We start from the raw sequence: 26,424 nt of genomic DNA, 5'->3' as shown, positions 1-26,424 counted from the left end.
TTATAAACTCGAAAGCGAGGGAGCGAAGTGACCAGGTTTTATCATGGGGGTATTTTTGCATTGAAATTGAGGGATTAATTTCCACCTGTTGGTGAATTTTGTGAATATTTTCAGCAAAAAAAAATTGTGTGAGTTTTCAGAATTAATGATTATAATTGTAGATTGTCCATGATTAAAATGAAGGCATAACATTAAAAAAAATCAAATCTAAGGATCATTTTCAGAAGTCCCAATGATATTGCATTGTTGATTTTGGGCAAAAAATATAATCTTTGTGAAATTATGAACAACTTTGTACACATGTAAAGTATGTATGTATATAGGTACACGTACCCTGCATTCTGTACATGTACTGTAGTATTACAAAAAAGTAGATCAATGAAAATATTTTTATTTGGGAAAATACTGTATGAACATGAGCACTATGAAACCTTTACATTCATAACTACATGTACAGGTGTACTTTAATTTTGGATAATTTACTTCTAATTGCAAGACTAAATTCAAACTTGTACAGCGTGCTGCAAGGAAATGAGCGAGGGACATAATGATTTATTACAATGTATACATGCCAAACATTGTACTGTAGGTTGCCTTTAGTTTCATATGAAACAAAGAAGTGCCTCCCTAGTCCTACTTTGTATATTATTACGATTGATGAATGGCCATGTTCTTTTCTCCTCCCTTGCCAATTTATATCTGGTGCAGTTCTAGTGGCAGAAAGCAGAAGAACTTCCAAATGGAGACCGTTTGCCTAATTGAATTGAGGTCTTAAGTGCATGAAGCCATGAGGTGTAATCTAGGAGATTGGGGGGATGGCTCGCGCTAGACGTGTTTGAACTACAAATAGAAAGCCCGGTGAAGAAATGTATCCTCTATTCCGCTAATGGTAGAGGTAGACCTGTTATGAAAATATATTGATTTTGGACGGCTTGTCCAATTTGGACTTCCCTCGATGACCTTTTGTTTCGAACGTGATCCGGGAACCGGATCCGCGGGTCTCTGGTCTGCGTTGGCAAATATGTTCAGGATCAGGGAATATTAGTAGGGATGAGCAATCGGCTCGAGATATTGTTGGCCTGTATGCGTCATTTTGTGACGTGAGCATGCCGCAAGGTAGCTTTGGTTACTTCCAAATAAAAAAGTAATGCAGCATCCAACAGACTGATTACTCTTGATGTGCATACATGTGCAATATAGATGCTCCAATTGATCTTGAAATGACTCTACACTTGGTATGAACTGTATGTACATTACAATACATGTTCTTGAAGTATTACATGTATTTAAAAATTATGAAACCAGGTGGGTGTTACATAGAGCCGTTTGTAAGTTACGAGCAACTTTTATACAAACGACTGGTGATATCCTTTCTTGTCATAAATGATACCCCAGACATGCATTGGTGTTGATTTAATTCCAAAGAAAGGGTTTTCAGTCACTCATAAAATCAATCATAAAGTCATTCGTAATCTATGAACAGTTTATGACCCTCACCCCGGCCCCTCAATATGCATGTTCATGTAAGCAATATATAATTGATCATAATGGGGCAGTTTTGTACATGTATGATGCATTGTACACAATAATCAATGCAATCAATCATAGAAACCAGCCCCTTGAACGATCGCCATAAAACTTTGTATCAAGGGGCCGGGAACAACATTGAACATACAGTATGTACACCGTAAAAACTGCGGTGTTAAAACTGAACACCAATTGGTGTTAATAGAGGACCACACCCTAAGGTGTTAAAATTAAACCCTACAGATTAAACATAACACCAAAGAGTGTAAGTGTAACAACAAAAGGTGTTGGAATAACACCTATAGGTGTAAAACTTACACCACCAATTTAATGAATGAATGAACTTTATTGATCCTCCTCGAAAAAGTAACATACACTGTATACATGTAACAAGATACATGTACAATTATATGCTAACGCATATGTCGAAAACGTTAAAAAGCAACAAACATCGATAATTAAAGGAAAGTACATGTAATATAAAGACGAGGAAGACGAGGAGACCTTTGGAAGCCAGGCTTGTTGTACGGTCCCTCAGTATTGAAACAATACATTATTTGTTAGTTTTTACTAAAACTTGATTCTAGCTAAATTGGTTGATAATACTGAAAAAAATAGGTTGCACTAAGGTTATACAGGAATACATATGTGGTTAAAAACTATTTACAGAAAAATAATGGATATGTTGAAAAAAAAGTAGGTATATAAAAAAATAGATAAATAGACAAAAAGATAACTGGTTTGGCCTCTATCATGTACACTGATTAACCCACAGTTTTTGCTGTGTATATACCTGCATATAAGAGTCATAAATGACCCAGCTGTAGAATGCCCCAATCGAGATAGAGGAGTTTATATGCTACCATACTGTACTATGTAATAATAACGGTTATTTATATGCGCTATACACAAAAAGTATCACAGCGCTTACAGTTGTTAGAAATAAAATATAAATGTAAATCTTAAGTAACAAAAAGTATAAAATTATATACATTAAATTGCATCAACTATTGGTGTTCTCAACTTGCTCTAGATAAGTCCTGGTGGCCTCTTGCTTGCTGCTTTGTTCACCAACAATTTAAGGGACAAGCCCAGTCAGCAAATCATTCACAGAAGCTCTAGTACAGCACTTGAGGCCACCAGGCCCCAGATGGGTTTAGCCACATCAAACCAAACTCTGTACTAGATGTAGGCCTGTATTCTGAAATCAGGGTGAACTTACATGTAGACAACACATGAGTCTCAAATGAGCTGACAAAATGCATTTGTACAGTCAGAGATACCTGTCACAATTGGCTGTCCATAGTTAAAATACAACTTTGGATCAGAGATTTAAAGGCCACCGCACACCTTACGACCCGACCTGTCGCCGACTGGCTTGCGACTGAGTGAGGGGAGATGAGTCGCAAGGCAGCCTTAAGCCCCGACACCGCACACCTTGCGATCCGATCTGCGACTCACGCATGCGCTTTTTGCTTTTTGGCATAGCATCTTAGAAATTGCGCTTACTACTGCGTATGCCTTTGTTTCTCATAATACCTGTTAACTCTGCTGTCTGATTGGCTGCAGTTTGGATTGAGCTTGCGATCGAGTCACAAGGATTCGACATGTCAAATCCTTCCGATTTTCCTTGCGACTTGTCTCTGACCGGTCTGCGACTCTGAAGCTGACAAGTGCTGTGACGTCACATCTCCCCTCACTCAGTCGCAAGCCAGTCGCCGACCAGTCGGGTCGTAAGGTGTGCGGTGGCCTTAAAATAAGCCCGAGTTCAGAATACAGACCTATATTTTTAAGTGCTGCATACTAAACTTACTCCTGGTTTATCACTTTAAATAGTATATCAATCATTAACTCATTTTTATGTGATATGGTATTAGTTTTGATGATCATTTTGGTTTTGTCTCTTACCTTTCAGGATAAATTACTTCGTAAACTAGACAAGATTGACACAGCTGAACCTTTGCCTACCAAAGATGAAGAGGTAAGAGGCAATTTTTTTTTTAACATTGAAGAAAAACACTTGCAGGACAAGCAGTATAGATTTTCATGATTTTATCCCTAAACATGAAAGTGGATATATCACTTAAAATATATGATTGTATAATGCTGTTTTTTTTCCAATCGGTCTAATACCAATTCGTCCAAATACCAACTCGTCCACTATCATTTGGTCTACCATCAGTTCGTCCACTTTCCGCATGATATAATTTCCATTTCGTCTTATAACCAGTTGGTCCAATAGCAATTTAGTCCATATACCATTTGGTCTATCAAATTGGACTATTAAAGTGTTCATTGGGTGAAATGAATGAAAATAAAGGGGATATTAGACCAATTGGTGAGGAGACAAAATGGTCATAGACGAACTGGTGATTTGGTGGTTATTGGTTGTTAGGCAAAATGTTGATGGACAGAATGGCATTAGAGTAGACAAGTTGTCAATATTACAATGTACAAGCCAGTCGAGTGAGAGGTTAATGGTGAGCATTAATTCTCACGAAAATCCTAAGTGTTGAATTTGACTGGCTCTCATACACAATAATTCCATGATTACAAAAATTTTACATGACTATAAATGTAATCTCAACATTTTGAAACTTCATAAGGTAAAGTCACAAAGGTTTAATTCATTGTTAGGTTCAATTCAATTGGAACATGTGCATGTACCTGAAATTAGAAAGTAAAATTCCTGAATTATTTTATGATTTCCAGGGGGCCGTTTCATAAAGTTGTTCGTAAGTTAAGAGCGACTTTAAGAACGACTGGTGATCATTTATTGTGGTAAATGGTATATTCATTGGCGATGGTTACGGGCGTAAGAAAGGATCACCAGTCGTTCTTAAAGTCGCTCTTAACTTACGAACAGCTTTATGAAACACCCACCTGGGGTTTTTTTAAGGAGAGGGGAGGGGCTACAAAATTACTTTTAACGTACAGGGTGTACTTAAGGTCAAGTCCACCTCAGGAAAAGGTTGAGTTGAATCAATACAAAAAAATCAGACAAGCATAATGCTGAAAATTTCATCAAAATAGGATGTAAAATAAGAAATTTATGACATTTTTAATAAAGTTCCGCTTATTTTTCACAAAATATGTTTTAGGCACAATTTAGTCACATGCGAATGAGAGAATCAATGATGTCCCTCACTATTCATTTGTTCTTTTTATTGTTTGAATTAAACAGTATTTAAAAAAAATATGTCCAACTTGAATGAAATTTTAAATGTTATGGTAATGGTAATTCCACATGTTCAGGGAGAAATAAAATATTTTTTCACAGGGCAATGAGGGCAAAATAAGAATATTTCATATAATTAAATACAAAAGAAATAGTGAGTGAGTGATGTCATCAGTCTCCTCATTTGCATATTGACAGGATGAGCATGCATGTGTAACTGTTATGTGAAATTAAGCAAAGTTTTAAATTGTCATAAAATTCTTATTTTACATCAGATTTTGATGAAATTTTCAGTGTTATGCTTGTTGGATTTTTCTCTTTTTATTCAAATCAACTTTTTGTTCAGGTGGACTTGTCCTTTAATAATTATAGGATCAATCATTTAGCTTTTTAGCATGTTAGCAATTTATTTCTAGAAATGTATTTTTTTTAAATAGTCTTCATGGATATACCAGAATTGCAGAGTATTAAGTGGCAAAATAAAATGATAAAAATTGATGGTAATAGAGCAATTAAGAGATGTGATTTTTCTTTCTGTGTTCTCCAACATCCACTTGTACAGTGTATGTTAAACCCATGCATGTACGTAATAGTAAACTGCATTTTACCTTTAATGTTATATACTCTCGGTGTTTTGACAATTTTTAAATGAAGTCAAATTTCTGGAAAGTTGTTAGCGTGGAGCACGTATCGGGGTACACATTAAAGAGTTAGTGGCCATTAGGGTACATCAAAACAACACGCCGCCCTCTTTCTGTTCTAAAAAACAAGCCGCTGTCAAGGTTGGATATTAGTGTTAATGTGAGACGCCGTGGCTGTGCTTAATCAAGAGGAAGATATCACAGTGAATATTACAAATTATGCCCCAGGTACTTGTACTCCAAGTATTATGCTAGTCTTGCCAGATACATGTTTATCTATATCCCCTGTTTCGACTTGTCATTATTCCTCCAAAGTGGCAATTATAGTAGGATATGTTTCTTTAAAACATTGACATTTGAACTAATGTTTTTGTTATTCTATTCATTTAGATAAAGCCATAGAGGGAATATTTGTATGAATTACAATTTACATGTAGCAAGGCTACGATACTACTACAACAGGGAAATTTTAGCGTTTTTCCTGTCCCAGTAATTTTTTTCTCATTTCAGACATCACTTTTTTTGCAATTTTGCTTCTGGGAGCATTTTCTTATAAAGCACTATTCTCCTATATACCGTACATGTACTGTACAATATTTACTGTATTATTTACAAATTTCTACTACATGTACATTTACTCTCTGTAAAATATGGTATTTATGATAAATGTTGATGATTATTAATGATAACAATGATGGTGACAAGGATGATGATAATGGCGGCTGTGATGGTGGTTGAGGTGTTGATGATGACGATGATGATGATGATGGTGGTGGTGGTGATGATGATGATGATGATGATGATGATGATAATGATGGTGGTGGTGGTGGTGTTGGAGATGTTGGTGATGATGATGAATGATGATAGTGGTGGTGGTTATTATGATAATTGATAATTATAGAAATGATAAAGATAATATTTGATAATATTAGTATGGGGATGATGATGTCGTGGAATGCCCCTGAACTGTAGATTTTACACTGAAAATGAATTGTTATCTTGTTTTTCATCTTGAAAGTCACCTTGGACCCTTGGTTTGTACACTGGTGGTCAAGTTTCTGAGAATGCATGCTCAAACCGTGTCCAAATATGAATATCCGCCATTACATATGCTGACCATTCCTCTGACATTTTCCCCTGGCAGCAGCCGTGTTTGGAGAGCGTTGTGTTTGGTTTGGTGTAAAACAAACACTCGCACCTGCTCGAGCCTCAAACAATATCACTGCCACGACTCGAGAATACGCAATGAAATATGCTGACTGATATATATATATCTATTGATTTCTACTACTGTCTAGTTCCCTTCCGTGTTGTTTGCAGCTCTCTGTCACAGTACACATTGAAACACGGCACAGCTGTGCTTCCGGAGGGAGCAGCAAACAAAAGACAGAAATATGACAAAACTTTCTCTTTTTAATATTGTTGTTGAAGGTCATCATGCGTTTGTGTAGGCGTGAAATAGCGAAGGAATTTAGAAACAACATCTGGGTATCACAGATTATTGTCTTTATTTATTTTTAAATTTGAATACCGGTACACCCCAATTTGAAAAAAAATATTTGTAGTTTAAAGCTTAAATTCAGAACTGGATAGCTCTTGGATGGCATTCTTGATAGGGGAGACAAGCAAAAGTTGACATTATTTTTTTTTCTCTCTAAACAGAAAATAATATGAGTGCAGATACATGTACACCAACAGACCTCTCTTTTTAATACTCGTTTTTTCAGGTGATAATTTGATTAGCACATTTTTGGTCATTAGAGAAAAACTCTGTTCATTCAGGAATTGGCTACACAAAAGATTTTTGTGTACATGTAGCTGTCAAGTAAATTGCGACTCTGCACTCTAAATTGCAAGGATTTAAAAGAAACCCAGGTGGCCTTTAGCTGGGGACCAATTGTACTCTGGATATAATTTTTTTTTAATCCTAAAAATTTTATTTTCAAATCTGGAGGGATTTGAATTTAAATACTTTGAGATTTAAAAAAAGAATGTTTAGGATTAAAACTAAATCAAGAATTTGATTTGTCCCAAACTTTACACATGTAGTTCACCTGGATTTATCTTAAATCATTGCAATTTAGAGTGTTTTCTCTCTCTTTTTTCCCCTCTTCTTTTCCTCTTTTTTTTTCCTCTCCCCCTCTGTTGCCAAGAAGATATTCGGTCAGTCAAAATTCGGGTGTAACCAAGCAAGCTATAAATTTCTGGCCCTAATGTAAGTGCGGCTGCAAGGACTAGATGTACATGTACATGTAGTTCTAAGTTGACCAATTCTTCTTCCTGTAAAGTACAGACTGCCGTTGGCATATTATCGTATGGAAAGAACACTTTGGCCATCATTTTGGACAGATGTTTTGGCTGGCCTAAAATTTTCTGATACTTAAGCTAAAATTTTGAGTTAGATGGAGGAGGGATAGTAAACAGTCTCTAACATTAAGAAAATATGGCAGTAGAAGCCAACTGGTCCTTTCTGCATGCTTCTTTGAATACACTTTAGGTTGTGTTTTTTAGCAGTTCTTATTAACAGCCCTGCATGTAAACACCAACTCGTGGTGTGAGAAAGAAATATGTGAACGTGGAATACTTCATCCAGAAAATTGGGTTTTGCTCAAAATGGCTGTTCTTTCTTTTAAAAGCTCTTGTATAAGAAGATAATTGGGGTGAAAACTTAATATATATGCACACCTGCACAGCATAATTACTCTTACAAGGAAAGGGGGCCCTCGGGATGTAATGTTTGTAACTCTTTCTGCGCTAGATGCATGCGATGTCCTTTCGTGGGCCGAACTAATTTATTATACCGTACTAAAAGTTTTCTTGTTTCTGAAAAGATGTCGTCTGAATTGATGTTTTTCAGACACTTCTTTCTGAAGCTATGTGAATAATTTATGTTACTCCTTCTTATGTTCAGTTGAGTGAGGCTGCTATATTCAGTGAAAATAATAGAGAAAGGACTTTTATTTATAGAATGTGTTTTCAACAAGTTGGACACACATTATTAGCCTATCAATGTATGGAATACATGTATGGGTACATCACATAGTATTATGCACTCATCACATAGTATTATGCACTCGGCCTTTATAAGCAAAAGAAAATATGAAAAGTATGTTTGAATTGGAGATGTGTAAGATTAAAGATTGAGAAGGTGGATTCATCTTCAAAATGTGGGTGCTTAGTGGTCTAGTGGTTCTGACTTTCGCCTTTCAAACAGAGGGTCGTGGCTTCAAAAGCTGGCCAGGTGAGGTGAATGGGTGCCCGGCAGGATTGATTCCTTGCATGCACTGAGCGCCGGTGATGGTAGCTTGAGCTAGAGCCAAGTAATAATAGCAAGTGCTTTGTATCCTCAGGCAAAAAGCGCTATATAAATCCAGCTATAGTATTATAATAATTAAAATCAAATATAAAAGAATTTGTATGTACCCCCCCCCCAGCTGAATAGAATCTATTTTTTTATGCTACTTTTAATGCTAGATGCACTGGGCTTTAAGAAAAAGGATAGATTATTAAAATTCTCTGTAATAAAATAACTATGTGAGTTTCATATCTTCTCTAGATAGCAGATAATGAAGGGTGATTACAGTATTAACAGTAATTTGATCTTCATTCTCACACCAGAAATTGGAAAGTCCGTCCACATCATTGTTTAAAGAACGGTGATTGATATACCAAGAGTGGCATCACCATATGCATTGGGGGTAGGGGGACATTCCCCCCCCCTCAAGAAATTTTATTTTGAGAACTTATATTTTTTTACTTAAAATTTCCACAAAATTCGCCAAAAGAGTGCAGGAAATCCATCAATATCACTTCAGGAAGTGCAAAAGCGCCCAAATGAGTTTCATCGATAATTTTTACGCATCCTGCCCCCCCCCCCCCCCCCCCCCGAAAAAATCTGTTTGACCATGGAGAGTGAGGAGGATAGGTGCTTTAATGAACGTTGTTTGTGGGAATGACTGATTGAATCCGATGACCGGGGTAATATCAAAATGTGGAGCGATGTGGCCCAGTTGATTAGTCTCCAAACTTTGAAACAGGGTCGTGGGTTCGAATCCCAGCCATGTCTTAATTTTCCTTCAGCAAGAAATTTATCCACATTGTGCTGCACTCAACCCAGGTGAAGGAATGCGTACCCAGCACAATTAATTCCTTGAATGCATATTAAGCGCTGATATGCAGCTCAAGCTAAAGTAATAATAATAATAACGCGCCTCGGAATAGAATATTTCTAGATAGATGGCGCTATATAAATGCCTATAGATTATTATTATTAAATCTGTATGAAACTGCCTAAATACATGTACGTAGCAGATAATGTAGGTCAGGATCTGTTTTACATTTACCATCTCCAGTACCTAGTCAGAATATTCATGAAATAAGAAAAAAAGCATTCTTCAGGATGTACCAAATAATGTGGTTACCATGGCAACACTTTACATTTGTTGCAAATGCCCTCTTGAGCTTGACGAGAGCTCTACAAATTGATTCTTGTGTTGTCCAACCGTGAAGCATACCAGATTATGGTGTTCTGTCATTGCTTTAAATGGAGATAGACAGATAGAGAAAGGGGGAGAGGGAGGGGAGACAGAGATAGAGAGGGAGGGAGACAGAGAGAGAGAAAGGGGAGAGACTGAGATAGAGATAAACAGATCTATAGAAAGGGAGGGAGAGATTTATGATGAAAGGGAAAAGCAGCATGCAAAATAGATAACTTCATCATAAAAGCAATGCTTTTATTATTTTTTTCTTAGTCAAGAAACAAGAAATCGATCAAAATTCACCTAACATTATGATAATGTCCCCCCCCCCATCAAAAAAGCTGGATGATTGGATTTTCTTGGGGGGAAGGTTGCAAGGAAGAGAAAAAGAAATATATTTTTGGAGCAAGAGAGACAGATATGCATGTTCATGTATAGACAGAGAGAGAGAGGCAGAGCGCAATAAGGACAGAGATGTATACATCAAAAGAGGTATGGAGAGAGACAGAGAGAGCACCTTCAAGACATATGTATACATCCATAGAGATATTGAGAGACAGAGCAAGCCAAAGGTATCAAAACTATTAAAAGGCGGTGCTGCGCCAGCCCGAGTTGGCTCAATCTCGGGATTTTAACCCGATCGACCCTCTTCACGATTAATCTCAAAATTCAAGAAACCCCGTCCCCTCCATCGGAATAAGAGCAATTCCTGCTCGAGCGAGGCATTGATGGATTATGGTCTGATGCCGGGAATAAATAATCCCGAGTGCGTCTGACCTGCGAATTAGCGGGATAATTTGTAAAAATTTTGCAAATAATCCCAAGTTGACTTATAATTGCAATCTCGAGATTAATCCTACGAGCTAGCACGATAATTGCGTTTCCATTATTTACAAATAATCTTGAGATTGTTCAGATCGGGATAATTTGCCGGATCAGAAATAGCGCGCTAATTTGAAAACTTGGGCTGGTGCAGACGGCCTTGAAGAGAGAGAGAGAGAGGGAAAGGGGAATTGATCTCATACTGCATTCTTCACATCACTCTCTTGTGCTGGAATGGCCGCATCTTTCATTTAAACGAGTCCCTGATGATATCACACATGCCGGATGCTACAAGAGATTAATTTCTCTATAACCCCATCAACCCCTTTCCGTTCATCATTTTCATTACCTCGTTCCATTCTATTTCACAATGAAACGTGGAATACATACTTGAAGAAATAACAAAGCAGTTACAGTTCATCTACATGTTTGTGCAATACAGTCGAGGCCAAAACTTTACATAAACCCATGATGGAATTTAGTGAAATTTGTTCACTTGCCAAAAATCATAAAATTTTCTATATCTTCAGAAATATAAATACTGCTATGACGAAAGATACAGTAAATTTTGTGATGTTTGGCAAGTGTCAACTTTTCTTTGAATTTCATGGGTGTTTGCAAACTTCTAGCCTCAACTGTATATACAGTTTATTAAAAGAAAACTGTTTTCATTATGTTTAAGCATGGTAGGGTCCATGGTTTAAGTAATAATGATATTTGAGGATATTTATCAAGTGCATTATAATTAGCATGGTTCTCTATGCGCTTTATAAACAAAATATAAATGTACTTGAGACAGTAAAAGTGATTCAATTGTATAAACAAAATATAACATGAAATATCTGTACATGGGTGTAGAGATAAAGCAAGTTTAGGGAAGTGAGTAATCAAGATAATTTTGGGGTTTTATGAAGAAACATGTAGTTATCTTACAAACTTCCCTCCATGGATGGGAAAAGCAATTTAGAGCCCTTAATTAAAACTTAAAAAATAGATCCCTGGGAATCCCCATTTATTGCAATGTTGCAAATATAGGCAGTAAGTTGTGGAAGTAGCCCCTGAACCTAAGGAGGAAATGTTTAGCCTGCTATCCTCCCAGGGCAGATCCCTGATTCGCAAACCCCTCACCGGCAGATCCGTCCCCTACTATGAACAGTGAAAGTGGTTCACCACTCAGATATGAAATTGCTTTCAAGAATCAAGAAAGCATTTTAATCCGAACAGGATGAAAAATAAAGTAATTGTTTCATGTCTATCAACTCTATAATCTTAATAGTTTCATGTTTCAAGTCTATTTTATTGATTCACTATCCAAACTGAAATGGCTACAATCAAAGAAAATTAATAATTTGTACAAATGATCAAACAAAGAGTTACATCGATGACAGAATGTATAAAATTATATAATTCCAAATAATATGAAATATGTAATTCCAAAAACTTAAATCTCTGTAGAGGGGGTTGGGTGATTGCAACCCCCCCCCACCGATGGGTAAATTGCCGATTCGTCCACTGCCAACTCGTCCACACATCACATGGTCTACCTCCATTTAGTCTAATGCCTGTCCATCCATCAACATTTCGTCGAACAAACATTTGGTCCAATTATCACTTTGTCTAATCATCAGTTGGTCTATGACCATTTCGTCTCATAAACCAGTTGGTCTAATATTCATTTTAGTTTCATTCATTTTGCCCAATTAATACTTAGCATAATTAGACCAAATGGTATATGGACTAAATGGTTATTGGACCATCTGGTTATTAGATGAAATGGTGAGGGGACAAAATGGCAATTAGACCATGTGGATATGGGACGAAGTGATGATAGACCAAATGATAGTAGACGAGTTGGGTATTGGACGATTGGCAGTGGACCAAATTAAAATAAACCAATCGATGCATTAAAGGTAAATGCCAGTTTTGGTAACGATATCAAAATGAGTTCGTACAGAATCCAATGAAATGACCACCAAAGTGTCTGTTTGTATAGATAAAACATATGTGCCAACGGATTCTGGAAGAAATTGTAACTGCTGAGAAATCAGCAAATAAGCACAGGTTTCGGGTCAAGCGTCAGGCACGACATTCAATGCAGTAATTACACACTGTCCCACGTGCGCTTTGCTGTGTTGGTGATCTTCATTGTGAAAATTTTTCAGCGTAGATTTCAAGATTTCACAAAGTTCAGTTTAGGTATTACTGTACCAGATCTAGATCCTCGATGATATACTGACAATTAGGCCTTATTTTACAGACTTTCTCGTGAAAGCAGTGTTTACTGCAATTACTGGCATTTCTCTTTAAGTTCAGTTCTGAATTCTGCAATTCCCTTAGGCCTTGTACAAGGACCATATGGTTCCAGCATGGCATTTGGTTAAGTTCCTGGAATCGAGATTAGATGGTATCTTATATCTTTAGGTATCTGGGGGTGTTTCATAAAGCTGTTAGTAAGTTAAGAGGGACTTTAAGAACGACTGGTGAACCTTTCTGAGGTGCTAAATGATCACCAATGAGCATATGGTGAAGATCATTTACCACAAGAAGGATCACCAGTCGTTCTTAACTTACGAACAGCTTTATGAAACGGCCCCCTGGTGTAATACGATTCGCCATCACACTGACCATACCTCGAGGAGTCATCATTAGAGTTTGTAAAGATAATATTAATGGACGGGGGTAATCCGAGAGAATATACCCTTAGGATGTGTGCTAATAACCTTCTCCCGAAGATGAAATTGAAACACTATATACCCGATAGCATCTGGTGTCCGGTAGTGGTCTTTGACCCAGCAGGCGATATCCTTTTAAGACTGCAACATGTAATGGATACTTTTTACCAGCAGGGGTGGTGCTACCAGGGGTGTTAGGCGGGGAACATGCCCGGGCCCCCCCCCCCCACTCCAGGGTCGGAAGGACTGCATGCTTGTTCCCAAAATGTCCCGTAAAGGGGTACTTTTTCACGGACAAGTCCGGCCCGCGAATTGTAATAAAAAGGGTGTTCTTGTATTTTCACCCGGAGATTTCTTTAAAAAAGGGGGTGTTTTCTTTATCTCTCTCTTTGGACTCGTGAGAAAATTTAAAGAGGGTTATAAAAAATCTTGAATAACATAGAAAAATTAATCAAATTCCTGAAATTCCTGCTAGTTTTGAAGGCTCATTCAGGATTATTTCATCTTGAAAAAGTAAAGTACGGACCTTTTGTTGGAATGAGAGCTCACCTGAGATAGGGGGTACATTGAGCAGTTTAATGGATTTAGGGGGGTCTCCAAGGCAGAAAAAGCCCTCGAAAGGGGGGTTCAGAAATTTTGACAGACAGGGGGGTGCTTTCAAAGCAAGGGAACGAGCATAGGCGTACCCTAAATAACACTGAGTGGGGAGGGGGCTGGGGGAACATGTTAGCCCCATGATTTTTCCAAGTGGTCTTAAACATGATACCGGGGGATGGGGTAGGAAGTGAAGGTTAAAAGGAAAAAGAGGACTTCATGGAGTAAAAAAAATGTCTCTTGTACATGTATGTAGGTCCTCTTCTTGCCCTTTTCCTAGAAACCCCAAATGTACTCTGTTGTTGCCCTTGTTTAAAAGCATAGGTTAATTACAAAGGTCTTGTTAAAAAAAAAAACATGCTGAACTTTAAAACAGATTCCATCCTTCAAAACAAAAGTATTGCTAGGTAATCAAGCACTTGCTTGTGTAGCTCCCATGCTCTGGAATAGCTTACCCCTGTAAGTTAGGAAAGCAACATTTGTAAACAACTTTAAATCAAAGCTCAAAACACATCTATATAATCAATAACAAGCATTTTAGGAGTCACATAAAGCGCAGTAGAATATATATACTTTATGAAATAGTTTCTGTGCTCTATAAATTTATATATATAAATTTCTATATTATAATGATCATGTTTGTATACAATGGTAATATTGTTCATTATTGAAGTAAAAATACTGAGGACAAAAAAAAATCAAATTCCCGCGTATGGTTTTAAGATATCTGTGACCAGCAAGCTAATCTCTGGGGAGATTAATATAACACATATTAGATTTTGATAAATAATAATTTCATTCCCCTAGAGAGTTAATGCCCATCAGACTTTTTAGCAGTGAACCTGTGATTATAAATTCCAACTGAGATGTTTTACAACTCGTCAATTAAGTGCTCTGTATATTTATCCTGATTATTCTGTTGATCTGATTCTAGAATCATTTGTAATATGAAATTCCTTCCTTTCATTTTATCTTTTTTATTTCCAGTGTGTGGTATGCCTGACCAGGAAAGCCGTGATATGTACGTACCCCTGCACGCACCGCGTCGTCTGCCGAAAGTGTTTCGTCAAGACGATTCAGATGGCCCTGTCTCAACGCCTCCTGCCGCTACGCTGCGTCGTCTGCCGCTCAAAGGTACAGCACCTTGAGCAGAGCCAGGTAGTTCATCCCCTATAGTGGACATCAAGTCTTAATCCCTGGACATTGATCCTATAGTGGTCATCAAGTCTTAACAATCTCTAAAACTTGACATCAGTGGACATGCAGTCTTTTCAATCCCTGGACATTGGTCCTATAGTGGTCATCAAGTCTTAATCCCTGGACATTGGTCCTATAGTGGTCATCAAGTCTTAACAATCTCTAAAACTTGACAATAGTGGACATACGGACTTATCAATCCCTGGACCTTGGTCCTATAGCGGACGTATGCTTAGACACTAGTGGACACCAAGTCTTAATCCCTGGACATTGATCCTATAGTGGTCATCAAGTCTTAACAATCTCTAAAACTTGACATTAATGGACATGCAGTCTTTTCAATCCCTGGACATTGGTCTTATAGTGGTCAAGTCTTAACAATCCCTAAAGACTTGACATTAGTGGACATGCGATCTTATCAATCCCTGGCCATTGGTCCTATAGTGGTCATCAAGTCTTATCAATCCCTAAAGACTTGACATTAGTGGACATGCGATCTTATCAGTCCTGGACATCGGTCCTGTAGTTGATGTCAAGTCTTAACTATCCTTGGACACTAGAGGACATCAAGTCTTAATTCCTGGACATTGATCCTATAGTGGACATCAAGTCTTAACAATCCCTGTAAGGGATGCCATGTTTCCAGGAGCTACAATGTATTTCCTTACTGTCACTTGTTATAGAGAATTGTACAATTAAACTTAAGTTATTTTTTGAGAATAATCTATTGTTTTCGTACATACTACAGTTTAGGCCAGAAGTTTGCATACGCCCAGTAACTTTAAATAAAAGTTGACACTTGCCAAACATCATTAAATTTACTGTATCTTATAAAATGTTTGTGCTATCATGACAAATTTGATATCGAAGAAATGAGTATGTTGTTCCCCTTCATCACATTGCTTTATCATCAGGAGCTGAAAAGAAAAATATTTAGGTGTCATTTTTCTACAAAAAAATCTTCAAATTTTAGACAAGTTCAAAATAACAACTTGACAAAACATTTCATATTTGTGCTAGTTACTTCTTGACACAAACATTTCAGATTAGACTTTTTTGTTCAGTGGTGACATATCATGATAGCAAATGTAATATAATTCATGATGTTTGAAAATATAATAACAAACATAAAACATTTGGCACGAATATTACTTTTTTCTTCAAAGAAAATTCCACCTGAAATATACTTTAATCCCAACAGCATCCCAATCATGTAAAAAGTGTTTAATACGCTCTTTCATTTGATACCAAATTCCTCATGGTAGTAGAAGATAGAGTAAATTTTACGATGTTTGGCAAGAGAACGTACATGTATTTCACTGAATATTCCATAGGTTATGTAAACTTTTGGCCTCAATTGTATGTAGGGAACCTGAACATAATGAATTCCATGTATTACTGTTAGTGTGTCAGTAGTGAAAAAATAAACACCTAAAATCCACATGTTGCGTACATGCGTAAAGTGAAATTGCATTAATATATAATGTGAAACAATGTAGTTTTCTGTAAACATTATTGCGATACTATGCTCACTCAATACTGGGCATATATGAAAGATAAAAGAAGCCAAAATTTCATGAAGCAATCAGAATTGTGAAATTGATGACGTTCAAACCTGTATTACCTGCAGATCATAATCAATTCAATCTAATTTAATTTAATTCACCAAAGGTGAACATCTATAAAACATGTAGACAGATTGCACTCCATGTTTGCCTGAAGTTATTATGTCAGTTAAGGCGTCGTTATTTTCGAGAAATATGCTTTCTGTTATTTCTAAAACCATGTAGTTTCCTATGTGGAAATCAAGCATATAATCACCCTAAGGTAGTATCAGTGGTTGATAAACACTATCACTGATGAATTCCTTTATAATGTAAATGATTTATAACTCTCTTTCACAGGCATTATTATTTACGATAGCTACATCTATTTCCAAATTTTCGTAGAACTACATGCAGGACATGTTGGTGTTCCCATCAATTTCAGTTAACAGTGATTTTTTGCTTTCTATCACAAAAAATACGTTTAAAATTGTCACTACAATATTGTCAGTAGAGATTATGAATATAAATTTTTAGATATTGCCAGCATTTGAAGATTTCTTTAAAATGTAATATCCATTTGCTTACTTGCTTGAAAGATTCAAAGATATTTTGAATCATTGTACATGTATTGGAATATTCAACATGTTTATTTCACTTCTAACTATGGGATGTGGTAATTTTGGTTACAATATTATATTTCTGATCAATTTTTCCTCTATCAATGTGCCATCCATTTAGAAATTTAGTATTGCTATCTATTTCTTTGCATTATTTCTATGTTATTCTATACTTCACTGAAATAGTTGCAGATATGTATCATTGAAAGAGCTCTATCTCTTGAATGCAAGACAACATTCCGATAATATGCTTATAAAATGTACATTTTTCATTATTTCTATTTCTATGTAGATATATCTACATGTAGATATTAGATTTCAGGAATGTTTCTCTCAAGTGAGTCATTAACATTAATTGATAGATGAAAGAGATATTATTTCAGGGTGATATTACATGTAATTTCATGGTGAAATTAAATGTAATTTCAAAGGAAACTGAGCTATTAAAAGATATTATTTATTTAGTATAATGTTTTAAGAGGACAATTTAATTTATATATGTATGGTTCTTGGCTACATATAAATGGCTGCATGGGCCAACATGATACACACACTCCTAGACTAGGTAAATGTGCAAATTAAAAAAAAAAGTTGCAAAAAAAAATAGATCAATTGGTATATTAAACTCAAACTGCTGTGTACAGTAACCCGATTCAGAGGTATTTGAAATTCAAATAATTCCTTTGTAAAAGCTTGTACATAATTCAGTATTGAAACCTAAACCTAATTTAGTTTCTGTACACTGTAATGTACAAATCAATTGATTGAGTTGGAAAAGGCATGGACCTACATGTAGCAGATCCATGGATAGAGAGGGAGAGAGGGAGAGACCAGCAATCATTTAGATGATATTCTAGACAGTGGTATATACATATATTTAATAGATTTACTGAGTTACAATGTACACATAACAGTAGGTTAGAAACCAAACAGTATATATATAGTACTGCAATAGATGGTGATTATTCCACATGATATAACATTATAATGAGTGCCTTGAGGTACACAAATGAAATTTGCAATACTAACTGTATGAGATGTCTGTGGTGTGTAGCGTACGTATCATTTTTATACCTTGTTGATTTAGGTATATATATATATGTAAGGTGTTTTTCTTGATGTAAGATTAAGTAGCATTTTGTGGTGGTAATATGAAACGGGCATTCGTGGTTTGTGACGTTTTTAGGAGCGAGGATCGGCTTTCATCTCCTTGGTCAGTTGATTGTAAACCCTCAATGCTGGTTTTCTAAATATTAAGTAAGCATGCAGTAGATACATGTACATGCACCTTTTTTCTTTCTCCAACTAAGCACTAGTATATGCATGAAGTTGTTACATGTATCACTGTCCTGCCAGTGCATTATTTGCTTTATTTGACTTTCTAATTTGTGTTTAATGGTAATGATCATACCATTATATTATGTGATCATGGAGTCATCAGCATATGGACGTACATGTACATTGTGAAATGCCGCAGGGAGCATCACCATTGTCTACAGGAGCTCTTTGTTTTATTTAATACATTTTATAGAAAAAATATGTTGAACATAGATTTTGTAGTCTTTCCCTGTGGAACCGACCACTCTTAGCTATTCACACAATTTTTAAAAGAAAATGTCAGGAGGAGGAAGTCGAAATAATCAACTGTGATGACAGAAAGAGAGAGAGAAAAAAGGTCGTTTTATTTTGAAACTCCCCGGTGATGAACTGTAAATGGAAAGTCCGACTTAACCACCTGAGGGGTTTAGATTTGAATGCACTTTAATTGAATCTTGTGTAATTGACTTTTCTGGGTTACTGCTATAAAAAAGCCACTCAAGATGTCTCTCTCTGCCATAAAAAAGTAAGATCTTGATTAAACCCATTATTATATTAACTTTCTTTAGGATTGCGACTAAGTATATGTACTTCACTCCTGATTCCTGAGAAATGGCTGTACTTGAAGAATCTGACATTTTTGTTGAAGATTTGTATCAGAAATTGAAAGTTTTGTTAACAGAAATACACAAATGTCTTTAATACAGTTCGCTCTCTCTATTCAGAACCACAAGAAAAATTTATAATATGTATTCTTTTGTATTTTGTATTTCTCTGATGAGTTGCTTGCTGCATGCATTCAGCTTTTTTTTTTTAAAGTTAGCTTTATTTTAAGGACATAATGTGTTAATGCATTAAACAATCAACTCTAGCTTTGCATGTACCGGTTGTTTAAAGAATCAATGTGTTAAGTTCTTATACTTGACAATTCCTGTTCAATCAAATTTTTAACAAAATGCAAACAAGATAATCAGGTTTTATTTGATACATATCATGAGCAATATTCTTTTTTTCTGTACAGTGGGTATAGAGGATTGTCTCTTTCTTATTAAAACTGTTGTTAATTAGTTCTTCCAATATCTCCATCACATTCATACAGTGTAGCCTGAAAGCTTAATTACATATATTCCAAAATAGTTGTGCAACTCTGGTTTTAGCATGGGATATCTTCCAACTCTGCATAGGTTATATGTAGGCAATATCCGCATGAGCCTTTTACAGTATCATTAAAAGTGTAAATTCACCCTGGTAATAAGTTAGATTTGATAAAAGCAGGAAAAGTAGAGAAAAACATCCATGAAGGCTTGATAAGATCTATCAAAGGATAACAGATATGAATTTTAAATTATTTATGACCAATTCGAGCAGTCTCCCCATGCATCACTATCATGTGATTTAAATTCCATAAACTCCAATTATTTTGATATTATAGAACATGAATATAAATATTTTTCTTCCAGGAGGGGATTCAAAACAATGTTTTTGGTGGCGTATCAACTGCATGAATAAAATCACTTTCAAATTTTCGAGAATATAGTATTTTTCATAATACAACATAATGGTCAAGCTGATTGTCAGTTATGTCACAAAATCAAAAATGTAAAAATTCAAAGCTTTTATTCTCTTTGATTGATTTTCATCAAAAATTCATTTTTTCTGCTTTCAGTAAAAGCAGGACGAATGTCCTCTTAATTCAGTTGCTCCTTCCAAAATAGATCTGTAATTCAAGTTTTCCATGTAATGTAGCTTTGGATATCTCTCAGTATTGTAGGCTGCGTGCTATTTCAAAGCATCAGTGTATTATCCCATGGAAGGAAATAAACAGAACAGGCTTTTCAATGATTCCAACATTATCAAGAGATATTTCCATGCCTAATTTCAAATTGCAGAACCAATTTTGAAGGACGGGATATGTATGTTGAGTTGGGCATAGTGCCACTGCTAATGTCAGTATTGACATAATTTGTTTATGAAATTGTTGATCTGTAATCATCATTACAGAGAATATAATGACTGTGGAGATGGATATAACCCAAGGACAGAATTGATATTCTGCCACACAATATTTCATCTCAATTCAAAATGAGGTTTTAGTGGGGTATTTCTTTTTTTCGTTTTGTGAGGGAACATATTCATCATTTACTTGTACACCTGTCACCGATGTGTGAACCATCTGTTATATTATGTGCATATATTCATATTTGTGTTGGGTAGAATTGATTTAGATTGGTCACCAAGTGTTTATATTGTATAGACAATCAGTATGAAGTCCTCTCTTATATTATGGGTGTTTGGGGCTCTTACGTTGGAATAGATAAGTTGTTTAAATGTCAACTGTTTAGAATGTTTTCCTGTGTTATGAAATCATTTTTCCATGCGGTTTTGTACTATATCCAAGTCCAGTTGTATTTTATTATATTCGGATATGTATAGATATATTACGCTGTTCAAAGTACATATTGAAATACACAATGAATTGAAAGGTTTCGTTTTCATTATTATACCTGTGCCTTTTGGTAATAATGATACGAACAATTCTTATGTTGACGTTGATTCTAGCGACGACGACGATGACGATGATATTAATAATGATGATGGTTATGATGATGATGATGATGATGGTGATGATGATGATAGTGATGATGATGATAGTGATGATGATGATATTGATGATGATGATGATGGTGATTGTGCTTTAGATGATAATGATGTCGATTGTGAGAATATTAATGGGGATGATGACGATGATTGTTGGGATATTGATAACGATGATGATGATAGTGATAATGGTGATCATGATCATAATGAGGAGGATCTTGATGTGTGATGAGGTTGAGGTTGATGATGACGAAGATGATTGTGAGGATATTGATGATAATAGTGATAATAATGATCATAATTATGATGTTAATGATGATAAAGATGGTGGCGGAGATGATGATGATGACGATTATGATGATGTGGATGATGATTGTGAGGATATTGATGACGATAATAGTGATAATGATAATCATAATGTTAATTGTGATGAAGATGGTGGTGGTGATGATGATGGTGATAATGATGATGATGATGATGGTGATGTTGATTGTCAGAATATTGATGACGATGATCATGATGACCATAATGGTGATTCGTGAAATTCTGATTATGAAATTTCCATGTATATGATCATGAGAATGATAAAAATAACCCTGCCCAGGGACGCTAATTCAACTGTTGGCAGATTTTACAGCGGGCCATGCATTGCATATTACACTTTTTCAAATTTTAGAAGTCGAACGTATGGCAAGCCGTTTTATTCCTACTTCTTGATATCAAGAAATAGTTTTGTGTAGTTAAGCAATGGTAATTCTTGATATCAAGAAATCGAATTCTTGATATGAAGAATTTATTTTCTTGATATCAAGAAATGAATTCTTGATATCAAGAAATAGGAATAAATGATAAAACGGCCTGCCATACGAACGCATGACAATAAGTTAAAAGCCCCATTTTGAAGCATTTGGTGTGACTCGGCCGGGGATCGAATCCACCGTGACGACCTCCCGTTCATGAGGCGAGCGTGCTATCGCTGAGCCACCATGCCCGATGATCACTCACGTTATTCATTTGTTGCTCATTAACATCTAAATTATCATTTTAACTAAAACACAATCGAAAATCAATTCAATTTTAATTGATCACTACTGCGGTTCAATTATTAAGCCGCGCTCTATTCACATCTTCATTAGATTTCAATGGAAGAAGAAATGAAATAACTTTCCGTTTCAATTAAAATCTTTATAATTTTCTCATTTTAAAAAAATTTAATATGTTACCGAAACAGAAAAGACTGAAATTACAAACATCCGTGGTTCCTCGGACAAGATGTAAGCTAGCTTTGTGCTTTCCCAACCTAGCAACGAATAATGGAGCAGTCTCGTACAAAAATGCAGTGTTGCCAAACATTTTAATTCATTAGGGTGTTTGTAGTTGAGCTGAATCATTCATGATTGTGTATAGACAAAGCATGACGTAAATTTAATGACTGTATGTTAAAAACAGGTATGACCTAACTATTCTTATCGAAATAGAGTTTTTTTCAAGTTTTCAGCACATTCACGAGTTCTTATACGAGTCAACGCCTCAATGAAATCGTGACGTATTTCTACACTGTAAAATCAAATTAATCCGAAGGACACGGCGGGTTCTTAAACACAAGGTCGTATTACACAGACAGGGAGGAATGATGGTCGAAAGCAGAACATATATTGGATAAAAGTGACGAATATAATATGTCAAAGAAATGAATTAAGTACCCGTCTCTCCCTCTTGTCCTCTCTCTCTCGAGTCACTATCTCTCTGATCTGACCCTATTTATAGGCCTACTCTGTAGAAGTACATGTACTTTGAATTCGAAGGACTTAAAATAAAATCTAGATTGCATGGTGAATATAGTGACCGACCAAATAGTAGAATTAGATTTAAATATAGGCTTTCTATCAGCCCATGATATTTTTGCAAAGGCTGTAGTGCACTGAATGTGAGTTATTCATGGGTGTATGTATAGGGATATACTGTGGTGTCACTTGGGAGTCGGAAAATAGCACAAATTCGCCTCTTCTAGGAGGGAATATTGGATTCCATCACCCCGCCGAGATTTCGTCACAGTCGTTCCTTTGCCACGTAGAATGAGTCATCCGCGAAAGATAGATGCTAGGTCGTACTTTGTTAGGTAATATAAGACACTATATGCCGCAAAACACTGACTCATGTCGATCGAACACGTAGGGAAGGAGAAAGTGATGCTATCTTACTTTATAAGCTTGAAATCTGGGACTCGGTGATACTCAGAAAAGTTGAGAAAAACACTGGGTTAGAATGTATTGCGTCTCATCTAAGAAAAGAAAGGTGACGTATTCTTATACATTAACCAGACCTTTGGAAGCAGTGACTCACTCAAAAGAAGAAAGTTTAGAGTGACACTGAACTTAACATTTTTAAAGAATCGGAAATAAGTTCATATTCAACCGTTTGGGGACATACAGGTTTATAGCATTATATCATTCAACATATCAAATATGATCGAAAATTTTCATGTAATAAGCTATTAAACCGAATGATATTGTCAACACTAAACGTTGAAAATATGTTTGACTTAATTACGCCTTTATTGCTTTCCTGAAGAATATAGGTCTACGGTTTGTTTAAAATTTCCAGATTAATGAAGAGTTATTTAAACGGAGCTGCTGAATTTACAAGTGTGTACATATCGACCGTAATTGGCAATTTAGAAGAAGCGGGTTTCATTGCCTTGGCATAAAAATAAACAAATCATCCTCGAGATATTTCCAAAGAGAATTATATTTTTTGGTTAAACCTGTGACGTACCCAATTGAATTAATTCAATTTAATTGAAATTCAATGCAATTAAATTGACACCAATTGAAAAAAAATAAATAGATATACACCACGCAAGCAATATTGTACTTTAGGTGCCGTCTATATAAAGCAACAAAATAAAAGCGAGCTGTTCGTGCATGTAAAAACTAATCAAAATAAAATTACATTTGTTATCCGTTGTAAATACAATTCATGGGGCCCTCCTGAATTATCATTTATACAGAGATTAACATTGAAAATGTATTTTCTTATTTTTGTATGTTTTCCTTAATTCCATTTTTGTATTGTTCATGTCGAATTTATATGGGAATTGAATAAAATTACGATATAAAAACAGATATTGCGAATAGACAATACTTGGAATCCGTGCAGTTTCATTATAAAACCTGAATTTAGGCCTATATCGGTGAATTTCATTGAGATTTTTAAAACAAGCTGAAACTTTATCATGCAAATATAGTTTTCTCTTGGGTTTTAACTCCAACATTAGCTTGGGCTTAAAATGGATCCAGCTTCAGTCATCTGTCCGGAGAGTTTGGTGAACTATATCCTTTCTTATAAGTAATTTTCTTCTATTTTCCTTTTGTTTTTAACTCTCTTCTCTATATCTCTCTAGATTCAAGAAGATTAAATAATTCATTTCGTTTTCAACAAAATAAAGCAAATTACATGTTTTTGAAAATAAGAACTTCATGTCCAGAAATTCCCATAACACATCCATGACATACAGCCTTTTTATCTATAGCAAGTGATGATGCGATCGTCCATGTTATTAGGCCTATCTTCATTACTTTTTTATCGCCAATTTCATTTTTATCAAGTCAATTTAATTTTCCATCAGTGGGCAAACATAGGCCTAATTACTTCATGATAATAGCATGAACTGACTGATAATGAACAACAAATAGGCCTTTAAAAAACGACAAGCAATAAACCAATTCGGTAGGCTTATCTACATAATGTACAGTTTCACTCACACCTCAGCAAGAAATTTTATCCATAATCAAGCTCAAAAGCGCTTAATTATCTGGTTGATTAGCTCCATCGCTTGGTTTCAACGAGAATTGAATACCTTAATAATGTTGCAATAAACATCGCGCGCGTACCTACGGCCCTGGAAGCCTAGCTCGGTAACATGGTCAGGGAAATCCTATGCAAAATGCATTTTATGTAAAATGTATACAGTACTCCATCGGCCACTTGTGTATACATCCAAGGGGGCTTGGCGTTGGCTTAGCAACCCATCGCGTGACGTCACCGCTCACCATCAATCACTAGGTGACGTAACGTTCATCATGACCATGACGTCATGTAGTTAGTCGGCAAAGTGAACGAGGCTGGCGATCGTCTGCTAACTTGCAAAATATTACGCACATGAGTCCAATCAACTGCAAATCCGCGTCTAATTTATATTTTTTATACTAATAATGGATGTTCATGTGCGTGGTTTAACAAGGTTTTTCGATGATTATCAATTCAAAATCTATTCTTTACCCGATCCTTTATTCTTAAATTTTGTCTTTACTTGTCAAATATCGTCAGTTTACGTCACAAAAGACTTACATCCCACTCGCTACTAGTATTATTGTGATGGTAAATTGAATTCCGTGAAATCCTTGTTCTTACTTCAGGTCAATAATGTTTGAATTAAAAACAACAAAAATCATTATGTCATTGTCAACCTTTTTAAATCCTTCTAGAATCCGCTCTTCATATATATTTCACTTTACATTTGCTTCAGGTTACGTTATTTATAGGCATGTGGGAGTTTCATTGAAGTCATTTACATCTGTTTAATGTTTATGTCTTTCTCTTTCTTCAAAATCTGTGGGTACAGTGCGATGGGGGCGGAGGCCCGGGCCTGGGGGGTGTCTGCTCTATATCTATACATTTTTCATTGTCCCATTTTTGTTATATGGTTCTACGTGACGTGTAAGGAAATTGCCCCTCCCCCTTCATTTTCCTGACACACGCCCACAACGTTTCATATAGGATATTTTGTGTTTCATTAATATTGGTATCAATTTTGCTTTCCACTATGTTTTGGCGATCCAGCCTCACGTATAGATGTGTTTTTTTCAATGACCTTCTTGAAAACCACGCAATTAACTTTATATTAACTCTTATTTCGATGTTACCTTTCGCGGTGTTTATATTTTCCAAATAAAGAATGGATCGAATAAAATGACATATCAGAAGGTAACCGAATTACGTTTCTTCAAAGTTTCTTGTTTTGTTAGGTCACATCCACTGCCGGATCCAGGGGGGGGGCCGGGGGGGGCACAGCCGGCCCGTGACACCCCCCCCCCTTGAGAGGCACAAAATATGCCGTTAAAACACAAATATGCCCCTCCCCTTTTGAGAGTGAGGACATTTGTGTGTGTGTGTTTTGACGAAACGTTCTTAATTTTGGCGGGTGAAACCCCTTTTTTTTTTGCTTGTCAAATAT

General features: G+C 35.9%; 1 long non-coding RNA gene across 1 annotated transcript in view; it reads left to right on the top strand.

The window, feature by feature from the left end:
• LOC121426039 overlaps window positions 1-21,066 on the top strand; it is a 28,749-nt gene extending 7,683 nt beyond the window's left edge. Inside the window, exons 2-3 of the long non-coding RNA XR_005971552.1 lie at window positions 3,443-3,508; window positions 14,900-21,066. This is a non-coding gene — a long non-coding RNA (uncharacterized LOC121426039). The remainder of the gene's footprint in view (window positions 1-3,442; window positions 3,509-14,899) is intronic.
• Window positions 21,067-26,424: the final 5,358 nt, after the last annotated feature.

The sequence above is a fragment of the Lytechinus variegatus genome, chromosome 13, assembly GCF_018143015.1.
Source record: "Lytechinus variegatus isolate NC3 chromosome 13, Lvar_3.0, whole genome shotgun sequence".
NCBI lineage: Eukaryota > Metazoa > Echinodermata > Echinoidea > Temnopleuroida > Toxopneustidae > Lytechinus > Lytechinus variegatus.
Note: the sequence above shows the minus strand (reverse complement) of the source record. Positions and strands in the feature narration are given on the sequence as shown.